This window comes from Amblyraja radiata, chromosome 25 (assembly GCF_010909765.2).
Source record: "Amblyraja radiata isolate CabotCenter1 chromosome 25, sAmbRad1.1.pri, whole genome shotgun sequence".
Classification (NCBI taxonomy): Eukaryota; Metazoa; Chordata; class Chondrichthyes; order Rajiformes; family Rajidae; genus Amblyraja; species Amblyraja radiata.
The window spans coordinates 12,544,379-12,555,246 of NC_045980.1; the positions used below are offsets into that span (position 1 = coordinate 12,544,379).

The 10,868-nt window shown below is 44.8% G+C and overlaps 1 non-coding gene across 1 annotated transcript; it reads left to right on the forward strand.

The window, feature by feature from the left end:
* Positions 1–203: 203 nt before the first annotated feature.
* On the forward strand, positions 204–275 carry trnaa-ugc. The gene has a single exon. It is a non-coding gene; the product is annotated as a tRNA-Ala (tRNA).
* The last annotated feature ends 10,593 nt before the right edge of the window (positions 276–10,868 follow it).

Below are 10,868 nucleotides of genomic sequence, written 5' to 3' on the forward strand. Positions count from 1 at the left end.
ATTCAATTGCTTTGATAATTGGCACTAAATGATAGTGAGCTGACAAATGAAATGAACTGCACCCAAATTCCCCGTAAATATTAATCCAGATGAGTTGGTCTTGGAAGAAAATTTATTACCAAGTCCAGATTATAAGATCTTGATATGCCATTCAATTACTTATTTAGTAAGGAACAAGGAACTGCAGGCGCCAGTTTAGGGCAGGGGATGTAGCTCAGTGGTAGAGCGCATGCTTTGCATGTATGAGGCCCACGGTTCAATCCCCAGCATCTCCACTCGTTTGGGATGGCAGGACTGTCATATGAGGAAAAATTGAAAAGACTAGGCTTGTATTCACTAGAGTTTAGAAGGATGAGGGGGAATCTTATAGAGACATATAAAATTATAAATGGACTGGACAAGCTAGATGCAGGAAAAATGTTCCCAATGTTGGGCGAGTCCAGAACCAGGGGAGGCCATTTAAGACTGAGGTGAGAAAAAACTTTTTCACCCAGAGGGTTGTGAATTTGTGGAATTCCCTGTCACAGAGGGCAGTGGAGGCCAAATCACTGGATGGATTTAAGAGTTAGATAGAGCTCTAGGGGCTAGTGGAATCAAGGGATATGGGGAGAAGGCAGGCACGGGTTATTGATTGGGGATGATAAGCCATGATCATAATGAATGGCGGTGCTGGCTCGAAGGGCCGAATGGCCTCCTCCTGCACCTATTTTCTATGTTTCTATGTTTCTATGTTTCTATGTTTACAAAGGAAGACACGGAATGCTGAAGTAACTCACAGGGTTCAGGCAGCATCCCTGGAGAACATGGATGGGTGCTGTTTCGGGACGGGACCCTTCTTCAAGCTGATTGTAGGGGAAGGGGATGAGAGAAAGCTGGAAGAGAGGAGGGGCAGGACAAAGCCTGGCATGTAATAAGATGAAGTCTGAAGAAGGGTCTCCCATTCCTCCTCTCCAGAGATGATGCCTCACCTGTTTAGTTACTCGAGCACTTTGTGTCTACCATGTAATGAGCTGAGACAAGCGAGGGAGATTTTTGATAGCCAGAGATGTAAAGACAGATGGTGTGAGACATAAGGATTGAAGAGCTGTGTGTTCATATGTTCATAAGTCACAGGAGCAGAATTAGGCCGTTCGGCTCATCGAGTCTACTCTGCCATTCAATCATGGATGATCAATGTTTCCCTCTGAACCCCACTCTCCTGCCTTTTCATTCAGGCCTTTGTCCAACTATCTGCCTATCCCAAAACTCCCCTCACCTGTGTTAGCCTATTATCTGCCTGATCCTGCCCCTCATCTCTTTCAGTTTTCTTTCCCTCTCCCCACCTACAATCAGTCTAAAGAAAAGTCCCGACCCGAAACGTCACCTATCAAATTTTTCGTGAGATGCTGCCTGACCCGCTGGGTTACTCCAACACTCTGTTCATTTGACACAATGACCTCTTCATTTATCTAGTTTAAGCAAGGCGACAACCACATTATTTTGGAATAATATACTTTGGTAACGTTAAAAGTTGCTACTTTGTTTACTACACTGGTCTTTCAAACATCTGAGCTCACTGGACCTTACTTTTCCATGTCTACATTTCCGATTTTCATAAGATCATAAGAGATTGGAGCAGTATTAGGCCATTCGCCCCATTAAGTCAACTGCCATTCAATCATGGCTGAATAATCTCTCCCTCCTAACCCCATTCTCCTGCTTTCTCCCCAGAACCTCTGACACCCGTACCGATCAAGTATCTATCTCTGCCGTAAAAATATCCACTGACTTGACATTCACAGTCTTCTGTGGCAAAGAATTCAACAGAATCACCACCCTCTGACTAAAGAAATTCCTCCTCAACTCCTTCCTAAAAGAATATCCTTCAATTCTGAGGCTTTGACCTCTAATCTTAGATTTTAACTACTTCACTTTGACCATTTGTGATTTCAGCCACCTGGGCCCAGTGACAATAATTCTTCTGTAACTAAATGTAAGGCCAATTATATAATATCCCTCTTATGAAAATTAAAAGCGTCATATTGTCAAGTCAAGTCAAGTTTATTAGTCACATACACATACGAGATGTGCAGTGAAATGAAAAGTGGCAATGCTCGCGGACTTGTGCAAAAAGACAAACAAACAAACAACCAAACAGAATCACGTCGGTATACGTTGTTGTAAAGAGGGCAGGATGTCTAACACAACTTGTGTTGAATCAGTGGAAATCTGGCAGTACATATTCTATTCCTATAGATTTCTACTGGGAATTGTAATGGTTCTAACATTGGTGGCCATAGTATATCAAGCTCCCCAGATCTAATCATTCTGGGGCGGTGGTGTTTGCTGCTGTGGTCTGTCTTATTACAAAGCTTTGCGATTTTGCTCTGTCTGTTATATGGGAAACAACTACCCTGTGGCATTGTCTGAAATACCTCTGGTGACAGGAGTGGCTGAAGCAAATAAAATATTACTGGGCAGGATGATGAAAGATTTGGTCAGAAACGTGTTCATTAAAAAGTGTTTCAAAGTAGGACGCTCAGTTGTAGAGGGGTTTAGTAAAGAGTTACTCAGTGTGGAGACAGCAATAGGAACTGGAATTCCAGCGGAGTTTGGGTTTGGTTGTCCATTTAAAATGAAGGGGGAGTGGAGTATCAAAGATGAAGTGGGAGGCATTTTCCATGGAAGTGGTGTTACAAGTAGATAGGGTGGTCAAAAAGGCTTTCCCTCTACACCTGTCCTATCCATGTACCTGTCTAAATGTTTCTTAAACGTTGCGATAGTGTCTGCCTCAACTACCTCCTCCAGCAGCTCGTTCCATACGCCCACCACCCCTTGTGTGAAGAAGTTACTGCTCAGGTTCCTATAAATCTTTCCCCCCTCACCTTTAGCCTATGTCCTCTGGTTCTTGTGCCTTCAAGTGTAGCATTTCTATCCAATCCATCATGGTGGGCCAGCTTCTTGCATTGCTCCCATCGTGCAATTGGACAGGGAACTCCTTGATTAAGACCCAGTGGTGACTAAGGATTGGAAATATCGTTCTCTGAGCTAAAGGGGAACTTGTATGTGCTCTTACCATGAGCTTGGTGGTCTTGCCCTTCCTGGTGATTTGAGCTTGTAGATACATGTGGTGTCGAAATATCGCACACGAGACCCGAGTGACTGAAGCACAAATGCTGGAGTAACTCAGTAGGTCAGACAGCTGTGACCAGAGATGCTGCCTGATCCGCTGAGTTACTCCAGCACTTTGTGTCTTGTTTTGTAAACCAGCATCCGCAGTTCCTTGTATCCACGGATATAAATGCTAGCTGCGCCAGTAAGAATAATAGACAATAGACAATAGGTGCAGGAGTAAGCCATTCGGCCCTTCGATCCAGCACCGCCATTCAATGTGATCATGGCTGATCATCCACAATCAGTACCCCATTCCTGCCTTCTCTCCATGTCCCTTAACTCCGCTATCCCTAAGAGCTCTGTCTAATGTCATATTAATGTTACATTTGTAAATCTCTCCTGCCTGCATTAACTTATTTATTCACAATAACTTGTCAGACAAGGAGACCAGTCAAACACGAGACTGTTCTACAGACTCAAAACATGCAGCATTTTAATGTTATTTTTGATAGTGTGAATATAAGGTCAGTCACATACACTTGTTTACAAAGTGAACTATGGTGATCCAGCATTCTGTCACTTTCCCCCTTGAAAACATATCCCTGTTGCCAAAATACAAGTCACGCAGACGTTAAAAGATGTTGAATGTGGGCCACTTGAACCACACATACTGTATATTATCCTAGCACAGAATGGGAGCTTCACTGGAGGGAAGTTTGATTCCCACAGAATGAGGTGCTGCCAATGTTCATGGCAAAATAGAAGGGTCTCAACCTGAAACGTCACCCATTCCTTCTCTCCAGAGATGCTGCCTGACCCGCTGAGTTACACCAGCATATTGTGTCTATCTTCGGTGTAAACCAGCATCTGCAGCTCCTTCCTACAATATTTGTGGCCAGTCAGGCATTAGCGATGCTCACCAGAATGAATTTGGCTGGGGGAAGTACAGACTGTTACTGTGCAATCAATATGAACGCTGCCACATAAATACAAGTTACTGCTTATTGTTGCTTATCTGCATTGAACAGTAAAGGCACATCGACAAAGGCAAATGCCCATGCTGAACATAAAACCTAGTTCAATCAATCTCCTCCATCTGCTCGTGACTATCTAAAAGCCTCATCAATGCCACTATCATATGGGTGTCAGGGGTTATGGGGAGAAGGCCGAAGAATGGGGTTAGGAGATAGATCAGCCATGATTGATTGGCGGAGCAGACCTGATAGGCCGAATGCCATAATTCTGCTCCTATCACTTATAACCTTATGCTATCTACCTCCACCACTGCCCCAGGCAGCACGTTCCAGGCACTCACCACCCTCTGTGTAAAAAAAAAAACTTGCCCCGCACATCACCATTAAACTTTCCTCCTCTCAAATTAAAGTTATGCCCTCTAATCCTTGAAATTTCCACATTGGAGAAAAAGGTTCTGACTGTCTACTCTCTCTATGCCCATAAGTTTATATACTTCTATCAGGTCTCCCCTCAGCTTCCAATGGTCCAGAGAACACAATCCCGTTTGTGCAATTTCTCCTTGTAGCTAATACCCTCTTTGTGTAGTTAGTCCTTTGGAATCATGATATCAATGGAAATAAAAGTTAGCCAAATTATCCATTTGGGAATTTACCTGGGGTTTCATGACCAGCTAGTTAGTATTTTAGAGTCATTACAGAAGGACATGTGTCAGCGTGACATCAATGTTTTAATGTACTTTTATTCCACCTGAAACTACCGTTGAAGGATGATTATTGCGTTTGTTAAAAGCCTTCAATAATTTATTCAAACTCAAACATTTCTTCCAAGTGTTTTGAACCATCTGTTGTGGACATGTTCGGCACATACCACTGCATAAGATTAGCACACGAGGAATGGATGTCTTTGCCCTGTACTTTATACTGTGTGATTAGGAAACATCGTATTGCTAAAGCCGGCTTATGTTCGGAAACCATGCTATATATATTTTATTTTTTTACTTTCCACAGAATTCTGGCATTCGGTAATAAGTTTTGTTTACGAGACTGAATTCACCGGGTATGATGTAATCCATTCAGCAGGCGACATACATCCAGCAACAACAATCTCTGCCAACTGGTTTTGTGAAACATTTTGAATCTCGCAGTTTTGTTCTTCAGCATAATTTTGGGCACACAGTCGAGGCAGAGATTGCGTTGCCATTGTAGGAGCGATGGCCCTGGGAGATTTTCCGTTGCAGCGTGTGACGGCAAAACGCTCAAAAACTAGGTGCGATTCATGTCCAGTGTAGCGAGGCTGCCAATTAAGTTTGTGGACGACCGGAGCGAGCAGAATGGAAGGTAATCAATGTTTTTGATTGCTGTCCAATTTCTGTTCTGAATGTGTCAAGGAAGTACATTACCCGGGTCTGCCAGTGTGAATTGGATTACAAGTGCTGTTGAAGCAGAAATGGTGCTTCGCAATTCTTGGCAGCGACCGTCGAGAGATATTTTTTTTTTAAATTTCATGCAGGAACAAGTCACTTGGAAAGCAATGAAAACTTTGAATAATATGATTAATCTTCAGGCGCGATGCACCAGATGAAAAATATTTGGACTCTCCGAAAGTTTGTTGGAGACACGTAACTTTTGATTCAATTCCCCGCTCTCCAGTTGAATGAGTGAACAGTGGCAGGTTTTTATATTTATTGATGTGTTCGGTGCATCGACAGTGGAAGGGTGTCAATTTGTCTTTACAACTTCATGATCTCTGTTGCAGATCTTTGTAAATCACCTAATCTTACAAGCCTCTTTTTCTGTAAACAAATCAATAACATAAATGGGAAGAGAGGTTAAATTATGTTTCAGTTTACGATGCCTTGGGGTAAGGTATGTAAGGTGGTGGGTTAACTGATCAGCAGTCGAAGACAGATCCTTCCAGTTAAAGGACATAAAGTGCTGGAGTAACTTAGCGGATCAGGCAGCATCTCTGGGGAACATGGATAGGTGTCGTTCTGAGTCAGGTTCCATCTTCAGATTCTGGAGAACATTATTCGGTGTCATTTCAGAATCAGGACCTTTCTTCAGCCACATGAACAGGTGACACTTCGGGCCAGGACCCTTCCTCAGCTGAAGAAGGGTCCCAACCTGAAACACCGCCAATCCATGTTCTCCTGAATTCTGCCCGACCTGCTGAGTTTCTCCAGCACTTAGTGCTTAGTTCAGTTTAGAGATACGGCACGGAAACAGGCCCTTCGGCCCACCGAGACGTGCTGACCAGTGATCCCCATACACTAGCACTATCCCAACACTACACTACACCCTCTCCCGATATCTCAGGTCCTCGAGTCCAGGCAACATCCTCGTAAAACGTTGTTTAAAGAGACATCAGGACGTGGAGTAGCAAGAAAGTTGGGTGGAGCAGTGATAGAGCAAATTAATCTAGTCAAGTGCATGAAGGTGCGATCTGGGAGATCAAACTGTGAAAACAAAGGCAAAATCCTTAAAGCCCTGTCCCACTGTACGAGTTCATTCCAAGAGCTCTCCCGAGTTTGCCCTGATTCAAACTCGGAGATTTATGGTAATGGCCACTCGTCAGTACTCGGGGCTCTCGTGGACAATTTCAATGTTGAAAAATCTTCACGAGTCTTCCCGTGCTTACCTGCCATTAGCGAGTCTTCCAGAGTACCTGCCGTTCGCGTTACGAGCCGCTAAGAGATGTCCCCGAGCTCCGACGTACCCACTACGTTCATTCTCCGTGCTTACCACGAGCTTGATTTTTTTTTAAACTCGGGAGAGCTCTTGGAATGAACTCGCATCGTGGGACAGGGCTTTCACTCAGGACCATTGATGTACAAATCGACAGCTCCCTGAAAGTGGCCACACAGGTGGATAACGTACTGCATTTGGCTTTCATCAGCCAAGCATTAACTGTACAGGATGTGAAGCAATCTTGCAGTTGTACAAAACATCAGTTAGACAGGGCCTGGAGTGTGTGATACAGTCTGGTCTCCACTCTCCAGGAAGGATATGGTAGCAATTGAGAGAGTGCCGAAGAGATTCACCAGGGTGTTACATAGAATGAAGAGCTGTTATAAGGAGAGATTGAATGGGCCATGTTTGTTATTAATGGAACATAGGAGGCTAAAGGGAGATCTTTTAGAGGTTTACAAAATTATGAGGGGTGTAGATAGGATAGATAGTCTGAATCTTTTCTCCAGGGACAGGGGAGTCTAGAATCAGAGAGCATAAGTTTAAGGTGAGAGAAGACCGATTCAAATGAGTTTGGAATGACGACCAACAGGAGATAGTGGTGGCAGATACTACTGCAACATTTAGAAGGCATTTGGACAGGTACTTGGATAGGGAAGTAATCCCGGCTCTTGGGATGTGCCGTGGATCCGGAACCCACCCAGGAGCCCGCTGGCCGGACGAAGGAGTGGGCCGGTGGGAGAGGGACCGGGGTATTGCCTCAAGCGCTGACAAGGTCGGCTGCAGCAGGTGCCCCTGGGACACAGAGGTGGTCGGTCGGGCGAGGAGAGGGACGTCGGTTCGCGGGCCGAGCCGGTCGAGGGCGATGGAGACTTACCTGGATCAGGAGCTGCTCCAGTACATCACGCACCTGGACCGGACTGTGGACTTTTTGAAAATGGCGCCACAGTATGGCGACTCGTGCAAGTGTGAGTTATGCTAAAAGAATTTCACCTTGCTGTGCACACATGACAATAAAGCATTGTTGAATCATTAGAGGGATGTGGTCTTAATGCGGGTAAATAGGATGAGCATAGATAGGAATCACACATGGCATGGATGTGGTGGGCTGTGACAGCCCCTCTCTGTGCTGCATGTTGACGTGATTCTCGGAATCAATGAAGTCTGGAGCCAAGTAGGCCTGACCCTGACTAAATCCAAACTGGTCATGTTATTGGTGATTAAATGCGGCTTGATTACACTGTCAATTACACCTTTGATCACTTCATTGATGATTGAAGTCGACTGACTGGGTAGTAATTAGGATTGGATTTGTTCTGCCTTTTGTGAACAGGACATACTTGGGTAATTTTCCACACCGTCGGAAAGGTTCCAGTCCTGTAACTGTATCGGAAGAGCTTGGCTGGAAGTTCAGCTGGTTTTAGAGTGCATGTCTTCAGCACTACGGCTGGGGTATGGCCTCAAATGTCTTTTCTATATCCAGTCCTGCCAGCCCTTTCTTGAACTCGGATGGAGTAAACATATTAATGGACCCAACAGTGTAGGAAAACGCTGGGAAGGTTAGAACTTCAGAGGTAACATGAAACCATGAACAACGCAGAGTGATTTGATGGGCCAAATGGCCTAATTTTCCTCCTATTACTTTTGAACTTATGAACCACAGGTATAGGGATGCATCACAGCCTGGTTTAGGAACAGCTCCATCCAGAACCATGAGAAAATGCAGAGTTGTGACGCAGCTCAGACCATCATGCAAACCAACCTCCCTTCCATTGACTCCATCTACATTGAATGCTGCCTCGGCAAGGCCACCAGCATTATCAAGGCCAAGTCTCACCCTGGTCACTCCCTATTCTCCTCTCTCCCATCAGGCAAGAGGTACAGATGTTTGAAAACACATACCTCCAGATTCAGGGACAGTTTCTTCCCAACTGTTATCAGGCAACTGAACCATCCTACCAACAACTAGCGTGCGTTCTGATCTCCCATCCACCTCACTTGAAACGTTCAAACTATATTTAATTGTACTTCATCGGACATCAATGTTATATCTTGCACTAGATGGTGTACCTTTATCCTTCATCTGTGCACTGTGAATGTGTATTCATATATAGCCTATTCTTTGACTGGAGTAGCTCACAAACAAAAGCTTTTCATTGTACCTCAGTACACATGACAATACTAAACTAAACTAAACCTAAACAGGTGGGAGGTGTGGGCCATGTGAAATATCAGAAAATATGTGAGAGAGTGGAAGATATCACAGAGGGGAAGAAGTGAAGGATCAATGAGAAAGGGGCAAGTCATGTTGAATTAAGGTGAGGCTGGTGTTTAGCAGCAGTAGAGTTGCGGCCTTACAGCACCAGAGATCCGGGTTCGATCCTGACTACAGGTGCCTTCTGCATTGAGTTTGTACATTCTCCCACATTCCAAAGACGTGCAAGTTTGTAGGTCAGTTGGCTTCTGTAAGTCATCTCTAGGGTGTAGGATAGAACCGGTGTACGAGTGATCGCTGGTCGGCATGGTACGGCCTGTTTCCACACTGCATCTCTAAACTAAAGTAAACCAAACAAAAAAAGTTAGTAATCCCAAAAGAGGCAGAAGGGGCCAGAGCAGCAATGTGTTCAAGGAACAACAATTATCCAAGCAAAGAGATGGAAAGGGAGACTCTCCTCCTTGCTTTCCAACACTGGTATTAATCCTTGACTGGTTTCCAAAGAGATCACAATCTGGCAACACACCACGATGATTGAAGTATTATGTGGAAGTATTTCTGCAGTTTCTCCCTTTGATCGTTGAGGGAAAGCAGACAAAAATATTATATTTCCATTTTGCACAGTTGATTATGCGAATTACAAGATTCTAGCATCTGAAGTGTTTTGCGTCCTGCCTTGCTTTTTCTCCGTTAGAAATAGACACAAAGTTCTGGAGTAACTCAGCAGGTTCAGGCAGCATCGCTGGGGCACATGGGCAGTGGTGTTTCAGGTCTGGACCCTCTCCACACCTGTCCATGTCCTCTGTCCTCTCTCACCCAACACCTCAACTTGTGTTGTTCCGTCTCCCTTGGTCTCCACCCTATCCCAAAGCCGGCAGAGATGCTGCCTCACAGCGCCAGAGACCCAGGTTCGATCCTGACTTCAGGTGCTGTCGGTGTGGAGTTTGCATGTTCTCCCTTTGTTCAGGTCCGTTTCCTCCGGGTGCCCTGGTTTTCTCCCACATCCCAACGATATGAGGGTTTGTGGGTCAGTTAGCCTCTGTAAAAAAAAAAAAAAAAATTCCCCTGAGGGTGCAGGGAATGGATGAGAAAGTGGGATAGCAGAACTATTGTGAAAGGATGATCGATGGTCAGCATGGACGTGGTGGGCCGAAGGGCCTGTTTCCGTGCTGTATCTCTAAACATAAACATTCCTGTAACTCTATTCTTTCTCTATAATTTCAAATACATCTGTTTTTTAACTTTTCCTGGTTGTAATGGAAGATCATCAGCTTGAAACAGTAACTATTTTCTCTATCTCTCTCTACTTGTACTGCCCAGCTTCTTGTGAACTTCTAGCATTTTCAGGTTTCGCCCATTTGCCGAACAATCTCCCCTCACCTGTATCCACCTGTATCCACCTATCTCTCGGCAGGCTTTGTACCCACCCCCACTTATTTAAGGGGCTGTCCCACTTGGGCGACCTAATTGGCGAGTTTAGACGAGTTTGAAAAAATGACACGTTGAAGACCTCCTTCGACTATGTAGAAGACCTCCTTCGACCTCCTTCGACTGTGTTGAAGACCAGCTTCGACTAGTTACGACTAGCTGCGACTAACTTCGGGAAAATTGGACCCCGAATAGTGGAGAGTGAAGACGACCTCCTTCAATTTCCTTGGACCTCCCTTCGACTATGATGAAGACTATCTACGACTTGAAGGCTATCTACGACTACCTTCGACTACCCTCGATTACCTACGACTAACATGCCGACCTACTACGACTAAACCTATGAGTAAAAAAAGAATCTATTTTTTCCATGGCGACATTTTCTTACTCGCGGGCATTTTTTTTAACATATTGAAAAAAACGCCGCGACCTAGCTGAGGCCTCGAGTATGCGGAGACCACTCTCGAGCA